This window comes from Pinus tabuliformis, chromosome 5_2 (assembly GCF_031772625.1).
Source record: "Pinus tabuliformis cultivar Carrire ecotype Pingquan chromosome 5_2, CPIR1, whole genome shotgun sequence".
NCBI classification, from domain to species: domain Eukaryota; kingdom Viridiplantae; phylum Streptophyta; class Pinopsida; order Pinales; family Pinaceae; genus Pinus; species Pinus tabuliformis.
Window position 1 is genome coordinate 733,420,246 of NC_142306.1, and position 20,431 is coordinate 733,440,676.

Below are 20,431 nucleotides of genomic sequence, written 5' to 3' on the forward strand. Positions count from 1 at the left end.
CTTTGGTTGGACTTCATGTTTAATAACATCTTTCACTTTTCTGAACACCACATCTCGGCTGTACACAACCTTCCTTTTTATCGGGTTCCAAATCTTATAACCCTTTAAACCATCCTTATACCCAATAAAGATGCACTTTTCAGATTTACTATCCAACTTGGTTCTTTTCTCCTTTGGAACATGTACATATGCATCACATCTAAATACCCTCAGATGTGAAAGAGAGGGTTTCTTACCAGTCCATATCTCTTGTGGAGTCTTATCCTCCAATGCTGATGAAGGTGATCTGTTGACCAGGTAACATGTTGTCTCCACTGCCTCTGCCTAGAATTCCTATCCTAACCCTGCACCACTGAGCATGCTTCTTGCCCTTTCCATCAATGTCTTTTTCATTATTTCTGCAACTCCATTTTGCTTAGGTGTGTATGGAGTAGTCTTCTGCCATGCTATACCACACTTCTTACAGAATTATTCTAATTTTTTGTTGCAAAACTCTCCACCATTATCTGACCTCAACACCTTTATCTTCTTCTTTGTCTGGTTTTCCACCAGAGCCTTAAATTCTTTAAACCTGTCAAAGACTTCATATTTCTTCTTAAGGAAATATATCCATGTATTCCTTGAGAAGTCATCTATAAATGATACATAGTATACATATTTACCTAGTGATGGAACCTTCATAGGTCCAAACACATCACTGTGCACAACCTCTAATATCTATTTCTCCCTCTTACCACCAGAGGGAATACTCACCCAACTCTGCTTCCCATATACACAATTTTCACAGAAATCAAAATCCAGAGAACTATTACTCATACCTTCTACCATATCTTTACCATGAAGTATTCGAAGGCCCTTCTCTCCAATATGTCCAAGCCTTTTATGCCACAACATGGTCTTCTCTCGAGATGCCACTAGATTTTCTACTCCACTTTCAGGAACCACAGAACTGTTGCAACCATCAACAACAGTGCTACCTTGCATCTTGTACAAAGTTCCAATTTGAACTCCCCACATCAATACTAGTGCTACCTGAACCATCTTGCAGGTATCCTTCTCGAACACTGTTTTTACACCTACATCATCCAGCTTGCTTACAGAAATAATATTTTTGGCCAATGCAGGAATATGCAGAACACCCGGAAGTGTTCTAACCCTTCCACCTTGCAACTTCAACTTTACTTTTCCACGACCAACGATTCTAGCCTTCCTGTCATCCCCCAAGAAGACATCACCACCATCATATTTCTCATCTAGCAGAACCACTCTCTATGGGGAGTGAAGTGAAGGGATGCACCTGAGTCAATCAACCATGCCTCATGATCTACATGTGTACTTGAAGAGGCCAAGTACACATCCCCACCTTCATCTGAGGTGGTTTTTGCCTCTGCAAAAGGAACATCATCAGATCCCTTTCCTTTATCAGGAGCTTTCGATTTACAGTCCCTTTTGTAGTGCCCTTCCTTTCTGCATTTCCAGCACACCACCTTTACAGGTTTTCCTGGAGATTTATATCTCCCACTAGATGACTTTTTTTTGTTTCTGTTCTGGGACTGTCCTCATACAGATAAGGCATCACCATTTTGGCTCTCCATATTTTTCTGTCTCATCTCCTCCGTTAACAAGGATGAGACTATTTCATCAAACTGCAAGGTAGTTGGATTGCTGCTTATTGCAATAACCAGACTATCCCACGAATCTGGTAGAGAACACAACAAACTGATGCACTTATCTTCATCTAAAATTTTGATATCAACAGATAATAACTAACTTACCACAATATTAAATGCGTTTAGATGCTCTGTCACCGAGTCTCCATCTTTCATCCTCAGGTTATACAACGTTTTCCGTAGGAACAATTTATTCACCAGAGATTTAGATTGGTACAAAGTCCCTAACTTGTCCCACAAAGCCTTCGTCGTAGCTTCACCTGATACATTCAGCAATACTCAATCTGAGACACACAATCATATTGTGCTCTTTTCCTTCCAATCCAACTTCTTCCATTCTTCATCAAGCACTCCCGTTGGTTTAGTACCTGGATCTATCGCAATCCACTGATCTTTATCCACCAACAGATCCTCCATCTTGAGTTTCCACAACTCAAAACTTTGACCATTAAATTTCTCAATCTCTATCTTTCAGTTGCTCGCCATCTTCTTTCACCACCAGAAGCAATCCCACAGATCTCCCACTGAACAAGGTCTACCACAGGCCCGAGCGAAACCCCTCAACAACAAAGGCGTCCCCTTAAAGCCAAAACAACTCTGATACCAAATGTAGTTTTTAACCCCGTACAGAAATTACCTGCATACGAATTCTAAAACACAGAAAATAAACAATGCGAGAGCATAACACATAAAACAAATAGACACAGAGATATTCCCCTGGATCCCAAAACCGGGACTACCAACTTGATTTTTCATTATGTTCCTTTCAATGTTACAATACATATTTATACATGCTGAAACATCCAATACCATTGACCGAAAACCATCGCGTCCAAAAGCATCTACGAAAACCATGCACAAAACCATAGGTACGTCCGCCTAACCTAATATAGGGTCGATTTTTTTTTCTCAGGGCGATATTAGCCTTGTAATGAAACCATTAGAGAATATCCTCTATTTGTAGTTTTTCAACTAAATATATTGATATTTGGCATTGCATCGAGAGATGCATCCTATAATCTACATATCTAGTATGCTAAAAACCATAAATATATAAAGTTGATGTATTATCAATAAAATATAAACGAGTGTAGATTTGTATTAACTGTGTATCTATCATATGTTGAGATTCAAGGTGCAAACATTTTTTAGAGTGCAAAAACTTAAGGAAAGGTTCACACTTCAAAGGATTTTGCATGTATTGGTGCTTGACAGATCTAGGGTTAAGATAGATCTATGCAGTGTGATTTGAATTATGATACAAATAAATGTCATTTTTTGATGTATTCATCTCCATATCTCTCAACCATGTTTGACATTTTTCTTATTTCTTGTTTTGGTTGGCTTGCTAGATTATGACCACATTTGTGCTTGTTTATTGCAATATAATGTTCATATTTCTTGCAAACAATATCATATTAATCATCTTGGTCGTAGAGCATACAAATTTACAGGAGAGTGAATTCATGGAAATCTTTTAGTTATGTAATATAGTTGCGGATGGGAGCATACACAATGGAATAACAAAAGAAAAATGAAAATATAATGAATAGAGGTAATGTGTTGAATGTTGGAAAATATCACCAGTAAGTATCTCCACTAAGGAGCATTACTAATCCAAATTCACACCTTGTTACATAGTAAAAATAAAGGTTAAGAACATTCATCACGGCTATTTGTAAAGAAAAAATTAAATTTAGTGGGTCTGATTTTGGACCATTGACGAGTCCTAGCTTCATTCTCTTATGGCCTTCCCAAAGATCTCTAGGCAACAACGAACTTCTCCTATAAGCTATAACATTGATCCATAGAAATATATATTCATTAATGCCCTTCAGAGTCACTAGTAGAAAATGAGAAATTAGTGATTAGGTGACTAAAAAGGTTAGTCACCACAACTTTTCCAAGTGAAATACTATAAAAAATGAGCAATCTTAAGTGATCGAACTAAAAATGACTAATATACCACTAATTTAGTCGCGGGTTAAAATCTGTGACTATCTAATAAGTAATACAACTAAAACTGACTAACATCAATAACTAATTTACTCTAAGAAAAAAAATACAACTACCTAACAAGTACTACAATAATATGAATCAATTTTTTATGTTAGTCATCTTAATTGTGTCAAGCAATCTAATCTTACAAGTGATAGAGGATTGAAAGGTTGTTAAAGATTGGTTGAAAGGTTATGCTTCCTTAAACCCTTCTTCATCCTCACATGGTGTATAGGTGAGCCAACTTTGCATTATTTATCTCTAATAATTTGTAATTTTAAAAATATATTTTTTAATAAGAATAAATTATTTTATGTACTTTTTATTTTTTTGCTAAAGCAAGAGTCGTACCTTCTATATCATTAAATCAAACATAATTTACAATATATACACATTTCCACCCAACTGTGTGGTCTAAGGCAAAATAGGAATATGTCCTACAGAATCATAGCCCTCAAACCCCAAAAAGTACCCGCCAAACCTTTTTGAGTATAGACAAAAATAAGCAACGGGAATCGCATGCGCCAACAAACCCCTAACCTGCCTCTTAATTGATGCCGTCCATTTTTCTTTTTAAATTTGATGTCGGAGATACATATCACTCCATGAAGAAGCAAGATGTTTAAACCCCCGACCCCACCAAACCGCTCGCACAATCCTGATCGTTGATCGGTCTTTCTAAATTGGATGGCAGAGCTGAAAATTGCATGTCTGAAGTCATCGAACTTTAGTGTGTGATGAGGGTGGTATTTAGACCCAACCCTCATCCACATGTCAAGATTTGAATGGCATCGCTTCCAAATTTTCAAAACCACCTTCAGCTTAAAAGCGGTGTGATCGCTCCAAAACCACTCAGGAAGTGGTTTTGTCTCCCGACAATGGAAAATTGGGAAATGTTGCCACCAAAACAGGGCCATCGGTTATTACTCTCAACATTTCTCCTGACTGAGAAAACCAAGCGCCAGACTCCAGGGATTTTCAGGGTTGTGATTACCATAGCTGTTGAGGCTGACCCTGGCCAGCCTTCCACCGTAGACCTGTCTGACCAAAATAGTGAATCCTGCAGAAATCTGCTCATTGCGTATTGGCTTCCTTAGTTTTGTTCTGATACACTTCTTTATCCTCTTCCGCCTGGTTATGGCAAAGTTCTTTTAGGTTGCTCTGTGACATTGCTAGCCAACCCATCGAAATTATTCTATCCTTACAGTTGACACCTTGGTTGGCTAGAATGTCCGCCAATTTGTTGGCCTTTCTACGCACATGGATGAATCTAAGTGTGCGTAGTCCCTAAAGATGTTCCTATATTTTATGGAGAACCCTTATTAACCTCCAGTGTTTTGTAACTTTTTCCAGCCCTATTCCATGACTAATTCTCTTGGCCATGTTGATGACTAACTCTGAATCAGCTTCTATTATCACATTTTGGAAGTTGTCCTGTTTCAGAAATTCTAAGCATTGCTCCAATGCCATTAGTTCCGCCATGTTGTTGGTGGCTTTTCCTAAATGAAAATGGAAGAGGGAGATAATTCTTCCGGTTTCATCCTGAAGAACTCCTCCAAAGCCAGCCATTCCGGGTTACCTTTTGAAGCTCCATCGATGTTATACTTCAAAAAACCTTCCAGGGGGGGATTCCAGAAATCTTTAACCGTTTCCCTCATGATTATTTTCCTATCTAGACCTTGTGGAATGAGCCCCTACATGCCTAACTGCCTGAGAATTCTCAATTCTGCTTGTGAGGGAGGATTTTTGGAGAGTTCCCTTACTGCGGTGCCAACTGTCTCTTTAAGCTATTTCAAGATCTGCTCCAGCAGGCGAAGAGAGGAATTATTCGCTTCTTTGAAAATTATTTTGTTTCTTTCTTTCCACACATTCCATCTAATGAAACTTGGCAAAAGAGCCCAGGCAGAGTTAAGAACTTCATAATTCGAAAAATTATTCCTCCAATTGTTAGGGTGTTAGTGATACTTTCTTTGTCTCTATCGGACTCATCGAAGATGGTGGCAAAAATATCCCATAACCTTGAGGTGAAAATGAAGCTATTGAGAAGATGTTCCATTGTCTCCTCTTAGGCTTCACAGAGCTGGCATCTGGAGGGTCCCAGCATACCCCTCTTTCTAATATTGTCCCAGGTTGAGATTTTCCTGTGGTGAACCAGCCACGTAAAGAATTTGATCTTCATCCAGCCTTTGTGCCTCCATAGCTTCTGCCAGATTCTAACCGGAGCGTGGGATTCCAGCCCGAGGAGAATACCTTTTGCTTCCTTAATATTAAAATTTCCCTCTTTGTTGTTACCCCATCTTAGTTGATCCTACCCTTCAATAACTAAAATCATAGAGAAATTTTTGTCGACGCGTTTTGAACCAACCAGTGTGGTTCATCATTAGGACAAGTTGAATGAGAAGATATTGCTATGCATTATAAATAGATCAGGCAGAATATCCAATGACCAAATTTCCAGATCAGGTAACGGCTAAAATGATAACAGCGAGATTTGACCTAGCCGTTTTCTGGTCAAATCTAGCTGTTATCATTTTAGTCGTTACCTGATCTGGAAATTTGGTCATTGGATATTATGCCTGATCTATTTATAATGCATAGAAAGATTTGCTCATTCAACTTGTCCTGACGATGAACCACACTGGTTGGATCGAAACGCGTCGACAAAAATTTCTCTATGTGATTTTCGCCAAAGATTCTTCTCAAAATTGATATGGATCACAGAAGCCTAAATTCATTAACTAAAATCATCCTCTGACCCAACATCCTCTTTAGGGTCTTTGCTCTACTGTTGATGGTTTTGTCCTCTCTGCGATCTATTTTTCTCCATGTTCTCTATTTTCCCGTATTGTGAGCATGCTCCCAAAAGTCCTTTACCTTTACTAATCCTTGGTTGTCTGTCTCATGCTTGAGGCCCAAAAATTCCTCTTTCAATAGTGTTGGTTCTTGTTTCCATTTATCCTCCCAGAAGAGTGCCAGATCTCCATCTCTGATTTCCCAAAAACTATTTTTTTGAACCACCCCTCTGTTCTCCCAGGCCTTGTTCCATATGGGAGAGCCCTTCATGTTTCCATACATTCTTACTAGCTCAGAAGAATGCCAGGAGCCGGCATATTTTTCCTTCCAGATTCTTGCCCATAGAACCTTGCTGAGAATCTCTAGATCATCCAATCCTAGGCCTCCTTGGTTCTTGGGTTTAAAGATCTTTTCCCATGACACTAAAGCCCATTTTTTCCTAGTTTCCTCCTTGCCCCAAAGAAAAACTCTTTGGATATTTCTAAATTGCTGTAAGACTCCTTTTGGAGCTGGGAGAGCTAATAACATAAAGACTGGGATAGCTTGGAGCACTGCCTTTGTAAGAACCGTTCTACCAGCCAGCTGTAAAGACCTGATTGTCCATTTCCTGACATTATCTTGCATCTTGATGATTAACGGTTCCCAAATGATCTTGTGCAAAGGTTTAGCCGTTAGAGGAACTGTTATGAAACCCACTCAAGAAAAGATAGAAAAGATAGATCAACGCCTTAGAATTCAGCCTCTTCGAGGGGGCAACCTCCTTTACATTACATAAATGAACAATTCTTGGATGATACAAATGAAAAGGCCTCCTTTCTATATATAGGAGTCTAAGGGGTCATAACATAATCAGAGCCGACATAACAATAATAATGTAAGGGCACAATAATAACAATAGTGGGCGTCTATGGGGCACGTTAGTAACAATATGGGCACTACATGGGTACATCAATATAATAAGTGGGTTGTACTAATAACAATAAGGGGTTACACTAGTAGTATAGGGGCCTAACATGCCCCTCTCCTTCAAAAAGCGTTGTCCTCAACGCTTGAGTAGTTCTTGATGCTTATGTATAAAATTCTTGTCCTCCCATGTGGAATCTTCAGCAGGTAAGTTCTTCCACTTGATGAGATACTCTGAAATTGATCGATTTCGTAGCTGCCGGGTTCTTGTTTCTGTGACTGCTCTAGGTTCCAATATGATTTTTCCTTCCTTTTCAATATCTGGCAATATTGTTTGAATTGGGATCTTTTGAAACTTTTGAATAAGTGGCCATACTTCTTTGTCCTTCTTCCATTCATCCCTTGCTTCATTTATCCAATCTGGTTGGATAATAGAAATATCACAAAACAATGCTTCCACATCCTCATCCTTGAAGAGTCTTCCCATTCGGTAAGGTCGCCATTTTTTAAGTGCATGTAGTATTGCCAACCTTTCCTTATCATAAATAGCTTGCTTTAGGTGTAGCAGTAAAAATACCCAATCGCCTACATCAAAACATTTTTCACTATGATGTTGATCTACCTGTTGTTTCATTTGATTTTGCACCGAAGTGGCTCTATCCTTTAAAAGTTGGAGAACTTGTTGTTGATGCTCGATGTGATCTTTCACTGCTTGAACCTTTTTCTTCTTGATATGTCCTTCTATATTTAGAGTTTGAGGAGTATTAATTTCTTCCAATCCTTTACAAGATATGTTCGGATTCATTTCTTGACGCTCGATGTGATCTTTCACTTCCTGAACATTTTTCTTCTTGATATGTCCTTCTGTCTTGCTAGTTTGAGGAGTGGTAATTCCGACCAGTGAATTACAAGATATGGTTGGATTCATTTCTTCTTTCTTGATGTGATCTTTCACTTCTTGCACCTTTTTCTTCTTGATATTTCCTTCTATCTTGAGAGTTTGAGGAGTGGTCATTCTTGCCAATAGTTTACAAGATATGTTCTGATTCATTTCTTCTTTCTCTGGGGTCGGGTCCTGGCATATATCGTCTTCTTTTGATGTTTCTTGATCCTTTTCTTCCTCCGCTTCATACTCTATGTAAAATAATTTCTTCTCAGCACACTTATGACCTTTAGTGCATTTGCTATCACAATTGTAACAAAGCCCTTTTTCTCTTTTTTCTTCCAATTGTTGTGGTGTAACCCTTGTAGGTTGTGGAAGGCTAGGAGGAACTGTACTTCCGTCTTTATAGTTGTGAGTGGTATGCTTCCTGGTTGCCATAATTTTGCTTTCCATTTTTATTGCTAACCTGAATGCCTTCTCTAATGAATCAGGTTCCCAAAGTCGAACATCATGTTGGATATTATCTTTTAAAGACTCTATGAACACATCAATCCTATGCTGCTCTGGAATATCTTTTACCCTTATGTTCAATTTTTTGAACTCCTCAATGTGCTCCATTATTGAACCCTTTTGTTTGAGACTTATCAATTGGCTAAAAAAAGTGTTGCTTTTTGTATCCTCGTAATGTGTTATCAATTCTTCCGTAAAAATTGCCCAAGTGATAAATTGTTTACGAGAGCAAAGCAATTGATACCATAGAAACTGATTTGGTTCCAAATATACAGTTGCCATATGTACCTTTTGTGCGTTTTGCACATTATTGAGATCGAAGAATTGCTCCATCTGTAATATCCATGTGGCGGGATCCTTGCCATCAAACTTCCTCATATCGATTTTTGGAATATGGTGATTCTTCAATCCAACATTAGCATCTATGGAATCATGATTAACATTTCTTTTGTTCTCATCATGAGTTTCCTTTACTACCTTTTCACCATTAGTGACCCTTTCTTGTAGCAACTTCTTCAATTCTTCCATGTCTGTCTTCATATCTATCTTCAAATCTGCCATGTCTCTCTTCAAATCTGTCTTCGAATCATCCATCTTGGCTTGCATGCCCTTTATCTTAGATTCCACGCCATTTATCTTAGATTCCACGCCACTTATCTTGGCTTCTGTTAGCTTTTGTGAGCGTGACATTTGTTGCACTTGTTCTTGTAATTTTGATATATCATGTAGCATTTCTTCCTCTTCTTCATGGGTCATGCTAGAGATTTCAGGTTCCTTACTAGGTGTTTGCATTTTCTTTCCTCGGGACATCAGTTACCGATAATAATGATTTACTATGCCCTTTGAATTTCGCTAAACCAAGCTTACACAAAAATTTAAAAAAAAAAAAACTACACACCTTTTTTCACTTTATAGAACCCTGATATTGAATCTGATGTATCTCTGTAATTTCGGAACATCCAATTCTGAAATTGCTACCTGTAGTAGCTTTCTGCATCCTCTTTCCAATACCACAAGTCTGAGCCAAATTGGATTCTCCCAGGAAGAGTTATGTGAATTCTCCCACAGTGACTTGTTTTTAGACTGGTTCAGTAGAGTGAACTTGTACGATGTGCCACGAGTCACTGTTTCAACCTTTGAATCTGAAACACACAAACACGAAACTACAATCTATCCTCTTTCTGTACCTTCTTACGAAATTTCAATCCGATCCCCAGAGAGAAAGTTATGACGATTTTCCCCAGGTCACCTATTTTGAATGTAATTCAAGAGTCTGCAAAAATACCAACTTCCTCAGATCATATCTCCGCAAATATCACGCGAAACGCTCTGAAATTCGGACCCAAGGTTCAGCGTGATTTCTTCGCAAATGGGTTTTTTTGCGACTTCTGAAATGTCACAAACAAAAAGTTATAGTGAAAATTCAACGATGACCTGTTTGGAGCAGCGAAACCCTAGAATCCAAAGCTCTGATACCAAATGTTATGAAACCCACTCAAGAAAAGATAGATCAACGCCTTAGAATTCAGCCTCTTCGAGGGGACAACCTCCTTTATATTACATAAATGAACAATTCTTGGATGATACAAATGAAAAGGCCTCCTTTCTATATATAGGAGTCTAAGGGGTCATAACATAATCAGAGCCGACATAACAATAATAATGTAAGGGCACAATAATAACAATAGTGGGCTTCTATGGGGCACATTAGTAACAATATGGGCACTACATGGGTACATCAATATAATAAGTGGGTTGTACTAATAACAATAAGGGGTTACACTAGTAGTATAGGGGCCTAACAGGAACTCCCAAATACCTATAGGGGAGGGATTCTCTTTGAAAGCAAAGAATTCTGGAGACATTTCTCTGAATGCCTATATGGGTATTAAAGAAAAAAAAAATTTGATTTGGAAATATTGACTTCCATACCTCTTGCCACAGCAAAGTCATTCAAAATTTGTTTGTATGCAAGTGCTTCCTTGATTGTGGGAATTCCCTGTAACATGGTATCATCTACAAATTGTTGATGAGTCAGAACTTGACCATTCTTCGATAGTTGGAGTCCTTGAATTTTGCCCGTTACTTTAGCATGCTTAATGGACCGCCCCAGCCCTTCCATCATAAGGATGAAGAGAAAAGGAGAGAGCGGATCTCCTTGTTTGACTCCTCTAAAAGGAAGAGAAATTTCAGAGGGAGAGCCATTAACTAAAACTAAAAAGCTGGAGGAAGTCACCAGGGCAATGACCCATCTGACCCAATTATGATCAAAACCAAACGCGGTAAGTACTTTCTTGATATATGTCCAGTTCACTTTATCATATGCTTTGGATATGTCCAATTGCAATATCATACCCACTTTCCTCTTACTAGTTAACAAGTGAATCACCTCGTGAGCTTGAATGATGTTATCTAGTATTTGTCTGCCTTCCACATAACCAGATTGTTCCCCCGAAACAAGCGTAGGCAGAAAAGGTTTGAGTCTGTTGGCCACGACCTTGGAAATTATCTTATAAACTACATTGCATAAAGTGATGGGCCTATACCTCTCTGGCATTTGAGCATTATCCTGTTTTGGAATCAGGGCGATGAAGGAGGTATTGAGAGCCTTCAAAATAGTTCTATTAACCCTGGAATCTTCCACTACCCTTAAAATATCCTTTTTGACAATATTCCAACAAAATTTGAAGAAATTCACATTGAATCCATCCGGACCTAGAGCCTTGCCATTTTGCGTTTCCTTGAGTACCTCACTGACCTCCTTTTCAGTTATAGGTCTGTTGAGATTACAATTATCCTCTCTGGATACCAACTTAGGGATGTGTTTAGTGAAGTCCTTGATGAAAGGTTCCCTTTCTAAAATGTTTTCCTGGGAAATACCTCAGAAGTGCTTAACTAAAACTGCTTCTCTCTCCTCATTGGATTGATGTATCTGCCCATCCTTGTCCTTGATCGAAGAGATCCTATTGTGAGTCCTATTTGCAATGGTGGATCTATGGAAAAATTTAGTGTTACGCTCTCTTTCTTTCAGCCATTGAACTCTTGATTTTTTCTTCCAAAAAATTTCCTCTTGTTTACACAACTTTTCCCATTCTTGATGATGTTTCTCTACTTGATCATTTTTTTTCTTATCAAAGCCTTCCTTGATCAAAGCTTGGTTGAGCTCCAGAATTTTATTTTCCATAAATTCCTTACGTGCCAAAATATTTCCAAATTCATTGTTGTTCCAAGCTTTTAGCTTCAACTTGATGTGCTTTAATCTTTTGTGTAGCAGGAACATTGTTGATCCCTGAATCTGCAAACCTTCCACCCACCATTTTTCAATGTTGCTGATGAATTTTGGGTGTGAAAGCCAAATATTTTCAAATCTGAAAGGTCGATTTCTTGGGGTACCTATGCCCTTGATCTCCATTTGAACCGGCCAGTGATTTGAGCCTCCAAAAGGGAGAATTCCTGCTATTATTTCCTTGTCTATAAGCATGAGATCCTCAGAGATCATGAATCTATCTAACTTGGAGGCTACCTGGGAATCTCCTCCTCTTTTATTGTTCCATGTGCAAAGGCCATTGTTTGTCTCAATGTCAACAAGCTTCATGTTTTCTGAAAAGGTTTGGAAGACTGAGGAATCTTTATTTAGAGCTCTTGTACCCCTTTTTTTTCTCCTAGAGAGATCTGATCATATTGAAGTCCCCTCCTATGACCCAAGGTAATCCTGCATTCCTAACCCGAAGATCCACCAAGGATTCTATAAACCTGATTTTTTCATCTAACCTTTGAGGGCCATAAACATTCGTGACTAGATAAGTGTCCGTGTCTCCTACAGGCTGTATAACCACTGATAAATAATTCCTTGATGCCTCTGCATCAATTATTCCAATTTTTTTGGGATTCCAGAGAGTGAGGATACCCCCTGCTATATTTTCTACTTTAACTTCTAGAAACTCAAATCTACTGAGCCATTTACTATGGATTTTCCTTAACTTTTGAATGGAGCATTTTGTTTCTTGGATGAAAATTATATTCAGAGCTACTTGTTTCATTCTGTTATTCAACATTCTCTATTTTCTCTTGTTGCCTAGACCTCTAATATTCTAAATTGTGAACTTCATAATTAAAGATTGGTAAAGGAGTAACCCGTTAGGTCTTTCATCTTATCTGAGTCTACCATAAGCTTTCCACATTCCATCAGTAGCTCGTTCTAATTTTTTCTGCCTCTTTTTTTTCCTGGATTTCTCGATGCTAACCCCGGAGTTGTTTTTACTGCTTTCACCCCTTCATTACTTTGTCTTTCAATGTTGTTTACTTCCTCCAAACCCTTTGCCTGAGTTTTCCATAAGAATAACTGTTGTATTCTATTGAACTCTTCTTGTGGTAGTGATTCTACCCCGCCAGTAGTTCCCTGATTCAAGAACCCTTCTAGATCCAGGTTTTCTCTGTCAAGAATCTCCTGTAGCTCATTGTCCTCTGTTTCCATCTCACTCTAGGTCATTTCCTGATCCATTTCTAGTTCTGAATCACTCATCATGATCCCTTTCTATTTTTCGTTTTCATGTGTCTGATCATTATCTTCTTCCTTCTCCTTCTTTTTTTCTTCATCCTCTTCGAGAACTTGGAATTGATTCTGACTAGCCTTTTGTCCTTCAGTTTGGTGTTGCTTTGGCCCTTTTTTGCCGCTTTTTCCTTTATGCACTACTTTGTGAAAGCTGTCTGTCTCTTTCATTGTGTTAGTTTTTCTTTTGTTTTCTGTTTTACTGAGATGGCAGTCTCTTAGAAGGTGCCCATGTTCATGGCATGTACGACATCTAAATAGAATATGCTTGTAGTCTACTGTCTGCACCCATTCCTCATCAAAAACCTCCAAGATAACCTCATCCAGAAGAGCTCCTGATAGATCCATCTCCACACATATCCTTGCAAAGGAGGTATATTTTCCCCTCCTTGTGGCTTCAGAAGCTTTGATAAACTGTCCTAATTTATTGCCTATGGCAGCTAGCGATCCTGTTTGCCAATAATCAAGAGGTAGAGAATAGAATCTTACCCAAACTAGGACTGAAGTAAACGTTTCCCGCTCCAGTACGAAATTCATCATCCATGGCCTCATATAGAGCCCTGCTATTGCATAGAAGTAGGGTCCGCCTTCAAACACTCTATCTTTATCTTCAATGTTAGTGAATACCACAGTGAAGAATCCCTTGGACCCCAGATGAAGATCAATGCTCCCTTTAGGCTTCCATTGGTATTTGATCCATGTTTGTAAAGCTTTTTCCGTGGGCCATAACCCCATGGATTTGCATATGATTGTGTAAGTCTGCATGTGATCCCTATGTGCCTACAACATTGGATCATTTAAAACTACTCTAGAAGTGATTTCAGCCTTGGGTTTACACGGTCCCTTTTGATTTTTGTCTTTTGTTCCCTGTTTTTTGTCATTTTCCTCCTTTTCTTTTGTGCCATCATTCTCCTTCGATTTGGTACCTTTTGTTTCCTCTTCCCTATTTCTTCTTCCTTCCTTAGCATTACCTCTGCCCTTATCCGGAGGTTTCTTGCCCTTGTTGGCCACCACCTCCTTGTAGGAGGCATTGGAGCTCCCTCCTCTGCGCCCATCCATGGGGAAAAACTTCCTCAGTAAACTGAAATCCTAGTCGCCTCTGCTTCACTCCTCCCTCCGATCTACAAGCAGATTCAATTCGAGTTAATGGGGCTTTTCATTTGGGGAAAGCAAATAATATTGAGTATTTTCTCTTTTTCTTATGTACTTTTTAAAAATCTATTCATTGAATCTAATTGGATCTAGTTCCAATTTGAAATTAATTTGAAGAGCATAACACATAAAACAAACATACACAGGTATTTTCCCCTAGATCCCAAAACTGGGACTACCAGCTTGATTTTTCATTATGTTCCTTTCAATGTTACAATACATATATATATACATGCCAAAGCATCCAATACCATGGACCAAAAACCATCGCGCCCAAAACCATGTGCGAAAACCATGCACAAAACCATAGGTAGGTCCACCCCAACTAATACGGGGTCCAGAAAAAAATTCCTCGGGGCAACCCCGTAGAGGAGGGCTAGTCATGGAAAGAATATAACACAATCCAACAAACTTTGCATTATTTATCTCTAATAATTTGTAATTTTAAAAATATATTTTTTAATAAGAAAAAAATTATTTTTTGTATTTTTTAAAAATCTATTCATTGAATCTAATTGGATCTAGTTCCAATTTGAAATTAATTTGAAGAAAAAATTTATTTTTTAAGACTATAATATCAAATAAAAACTACTTTAATTTCATATTAACCAACCTAGATCCATCTTAACCCCAGGTCTATCAAGCGCCAAGAGGGATCCAATCTCTCGAGGTGCAAACTTTTTTCTAGTGCAAAACTTAAGGAAAGGTTTGCACCTCAAGAGATTGGATCCCTATCAATACTTGATAGGTATAGGGTTATTATGGATCTAGGTTGCTTATATAATACTATATAATATCTATATTTTTATTTGTGTCTCTTTGTTATTCCCTCTCTCTATCTCACCCCCCAAACATACACACCCTCTTTCTCCCCCTCTTCCCCTTCTCTCCCTCTCTATCTATATCCTACTCTCTATCCCCTCCCATTCTCCTCTCTCCCTCACTCTCTCTCCATGACTCCCTTGTTACCCCCTCTCTCTCTCCACCATTAGGGGAATTTTGATGTCTAAAATGGGCCTCCTAAAAAAATGTACAACCAAACTAAACTTTATAAGAACCAATAAGATTCAAGATGATGATGTCAACTATGGGGGATGATTCACCATTTTTGGAGTAAAAAAATAAAAATATTAAAAAATAATAAAATAATAAAACTATTTTTTCAACTTCTATTTTCAACTCTTATTTTCAACTTATCTCCTTAAGGTTTTACTCAAATTTTGAGCGGGAGTACTCGTTGGATGCAAAATGTACTCGTTGGATGCAAAATGTAATTACTCATCCAAGGAGTACTCATGTTGTATACTTTCGATAGACCCTGCTACAAGAAAAATATGAAATACGTGAAAAAACGAGATTGTAATCACGTTTTTCATGTATTTCTCATTTTCCATTTAGTAAGGTTCATCGAAAGTATGCAACATGGGTACTCCTTGGATGAGGAATCAATTTTTTCATCCAACGAGTGTTGCCGCTCTAAATTTGAGTAAAACCATAGGGATATAGGTTGAAAATACGAGTTGAAAAAATACTTTTTTCTTTTTTCCCTCTAAATTTGATGATGTAATCTAATCGTATTTTATTATTTCCAATATTATTTTATAATTTCCTTAGGAAGCCCATTTTAGACCTCAAGACTCCCCTAGTGCTTTCTCCCTCTATGTTTTTCTTATTCCCTCCCTCTCCTGCCCCTCGAATTCCATATCTCTCTCCTTATTTTTATCTTCCTTCCTCTCTATCCCTTATCTCCCACCTCCCTCTATCTCTCCCCCCCAAATCACTCTCCCTCTCTCTCTGTCTCTCCATCCAACTCTATTACTATCTCATCCCCTCCCTGTCCTTCTCTGTCTATATGTCTCCATCTCTCACCCTTCCCCTTCTCTCCCTATCTCTATCCTCTCTTCTTCTTTCTCTTCCTTCCTCTCCTCTCTCCCTCACTCTCTCTCCATCTCTCCCTTCTCACTCCTCTCTCTCTCCACATCTATCTCTCTATGTATTTTTTATTTCATGCCTCTCTCTCCCACTCCAACTCCATCTCTCTCTCTCTCTCTCTCTCTCTCTCTCTCTCTACCTTCCTCTCGCTCCCTCTCTCCCACCTCACTCTCTCTCCCCCCATCACTCTCTCTTTCTCTCTCTCTGCCCTCCAACTTTTTCACTATCTCCCTCCCTCTCTCCACCCCCTCCCCAACTCTCTCTTAAATTTGATCACATTATATTGTGTTTAAGAAATTATCTAAATTAAAAAAACTTAATTGGTTGTAAAATATTAAACCTATATTTTGGATCAATCATGTCAAAGAAAATAAAATAATGAAAAACTTTAAAAAATCATGCTTGCTCTCATCCCTTGGATCCTTAGCTAATATGGATCTATGCTGGTTCTCTCTCTCTCTCTCTATATATATATACATATACATATACATATATATCAAGAACCAACATAAATCCATCTTAGCTTAATTTTATTAAAACCTTAATTTAATTTATCTCGCAATATTTTTATTAGTTGTGAAGAGGATAGAGGGTTTAGATATATCTCAAATTGTAACATTTTCCCTTTTAGATTCAATTAAAAAAATGTTGTAAAATTAAATTAAAATAAAATATTTTTACTATGAAATAAATTATGGTTTTTTTGCATGTGGTATTGATAAGCCATGTATTGGCCCATGGTATTGTAAAAAAGCCAATTTGATTGTGAAATAATTTATGTTTTTTTCGGCATGTGGTATTGATAATCCATGGTATTGACCCATGGTATTGTAATAAAGGCTATTTTTTACAAGTTAATAATATCTACCGTAATGTGGGGGTGAATATCCACGGTTAAGAATCTTGTCATATTGCTGTAAAATATTTTGGTTATGAAATAAGTTATGGTTTTTGGACTTGTAGTATTGATAATACATGGTATTGTAACAAAGCCTATTCACAAGTTAATAACAAAATCAAAATATAACAAATTGAATTTTATTATTTTTATTAATTTAACTTTTTATTATTAATTGAGGCCATATTTTTAACTTCTTCTTTTATTTTTAATTTGCAAAAATAACAATTCTTATTAAAAATAAATCATGTAGCCCAATTGCAATTTATATATTATAAATATTTCTTTTATTTTTTCCATTATAAATATTTCTTTTCTTTTGCATTTCCAGTTTAGCCCTGGGTTCAAATAAAATATTCATAGATTACAACATCACATTGTAGCACTGCATTTTTCTCTGCCTTGTTGATATTTCATGGGATTCAAACCATAGATGGAGTTTGCATGGGAAACACGTTAGGATTGCATGAACGAAAATTAGATGGAGGAAGGGCAAGGTCATTGGGTGTGGAGATTTTGGCCATTGTACATGGGTATGAATTTGGACTCTGGAGACTTCTTCCTTTTTACTAAAGATGATTTTCATTCATATGGGTAAACAATTTCGAGGGTTTACATGATCAAAGCATAAATTTCATCTAGAATTGAGGCTCTAATGATTATGATAATGCAGATCTTGCTTGCAGTCAACAATTCATCAAAAGATAATGGACAAGTAAGTATTTTGCATGTCCTTATTTTACAGATCAGTTTACTCCTCCCTAACTATTTTCATCTTTTTTTTGTGTGTAATGGACTCTACCATTAACAAATTCAAAGGAATCGATTGATGTAAGAAAATTTTCTGGTAGGATGCAAATACTAGACCTTCCTCAAACTTGGTTACATGAAATTAAAATTTCTTGTAATCATGAACATAAAATATTTTATGTTTCATCCTTCGATTCTGATCTAAATGGCTATAGTTTTAAACCATGTTACTATATTTTAAGTAGAATATACTTAGATCCATTAAACCTTACAACTCTCCAAAGCTTAGGTAAATTTCAGTTAAAAAGAAGGAACCTAAATGTCTTTTGCAATTTAGACTCAATGCTTACATACAATGATTAAAAATGGAAGAACCCAAATGGTTTGATAACTTTTACCCACCCATCAATTTACAAGACCTTTGTTATTATTCTGAACCTAAACAGAGAGAGTAGAAGAAGAAGAGGAGCCTAGATGAGGTGGACCTTGACCTTCTTGATACTTTTCAAAAGTTGGGCATGCCCTTAACTAGAAGAAGAGATTGAACAACATCGTTGTAGATTTTTTTTTACAGTGCTTTCATTGCTACCATGCATAGGTAGAGTCTATAGGCAGTTGAGGTTATCTTTTTTTCGTTATAAGAGGTAATTCGGGAGTATCTTGATCTGGTTAGGAAGTAGATTTGCAGGGTTGTTCCTCCTACTGATAACTATTATGTTGCATTGTATTTTTTTTTAGTGATAGCTCCTTATATTAAATCCCCAAGCACACTATGTCACCCATGGAAATGTCCACTTATTTAAGGATGAATGAGATGGAGACCAGGTAGTTTGAGAGGACTCCTATTATTGTAGATGAGAGGAATTATGTGAGGTGAGAGGAGTTCTGTGACATATATTGAAGGATCCACTACATCATTTTATGACACCAATCATATCCATGCCACAGTAGTGGATCTCTATTGCACCAAGGGAGCAACGATAAAGTATTCCAATATAAAGAATTGGTATGTCGGGGACGAGGAATGTAGACGTGGGATTTATAATTTTATTATGAAAATAAGTTTGTGCGATGGAGACAAATCAAGGATTTCATGGACCTGAGTAGAGACTGGTTCGTTAATCACCTCGAAATACTCAAGAATTGTTTTGAAAGGTGATGATGCAATTGGAGAGTTCTATTCTATGTCCTTGAAAAATAACTATCAATAGGGGGGAAAACGATGATCCATATAGGGAAGAATTGCAGGAGTAGGATTGTTTATAAAATTATATCTATAGGCAATTCAAGGAACTACTACATAGGATTAGTGTTGGTGCAACCAAATTCTCATAATGCAAGGGATTTTTCATAGTGCGATTCGATGCTCATTGGTGACCAGGAAGCTGCAAATACTTATCGTTACATTCAGATATAATTTGAGTTACATTATAAAGTCTCTAATTTCATTTATTGATAGTCCTTCTTATGTCCTTGTCTCTCTTAATTTCATTGTGGTAGGATTGGATTGGGTTAAGAAATCAAGCATATCTTTGAGTAAAATAGACACCCACATGTCACTACATGTCATTGTGCATACTTTTTGTTTTTTATACAATTAGCAATATGATTTGTGCACAACTAAAAATCCTAGCAGACATGATGAATCTAGTATTAGCATGGAAATCAAAACCAAGAATCATAAAATATCAATGTGACACAGAGTAAAAAACACAATAAGAGATTTTATGGCAACATTGACTATTTAGTGCAAGATACTACTAATATTTCATAATTTTCAGATATGGTGGATGTCATGAAGATGCCCTCAAGCAAAGTTACTGACTTGACAATAAGATGGTCAGTGAAACTATTTACTTTAAATAGGCTAAATTTAGGTAATTAAAACAAGTTTGAAAATCACTACAAACACCACCTCTGTTTATTTTAAATAGGCTAAGTTTAGGTAATTAAAACAAGTTTGAAAATCACTAGAAACACCACCCCCACATCATTTTATTTCCTTTTGTACAAGATAATATTGAATAAAATTATGAGCACATCCATTTAAATTGACCATGCATAAAATAACAAACAAGGTTGATGCTTTTAAAAGCTATATCCATCATCAAATATAAGATATGACAAGGATGGATCATAATTTTAAAGGCTATATCCATCACCAACTATAATCTAAGAGTTAATGAGACAAGAAAAACTTTGTCTTGATATAACATGTAAACTTCATATTACTTATAACTCATGCATATTGTATCTTATTGTGCATATGCTAATTCTATAACTTCAATCTAGGTAATTTTTTACGTTTAAATTGTCAAATATGTAGAAGTTACATTACACACTAGTTTAAAATTTCTCCTTGGTTGGCGAAGAACCAATTCAATGCTATTTTT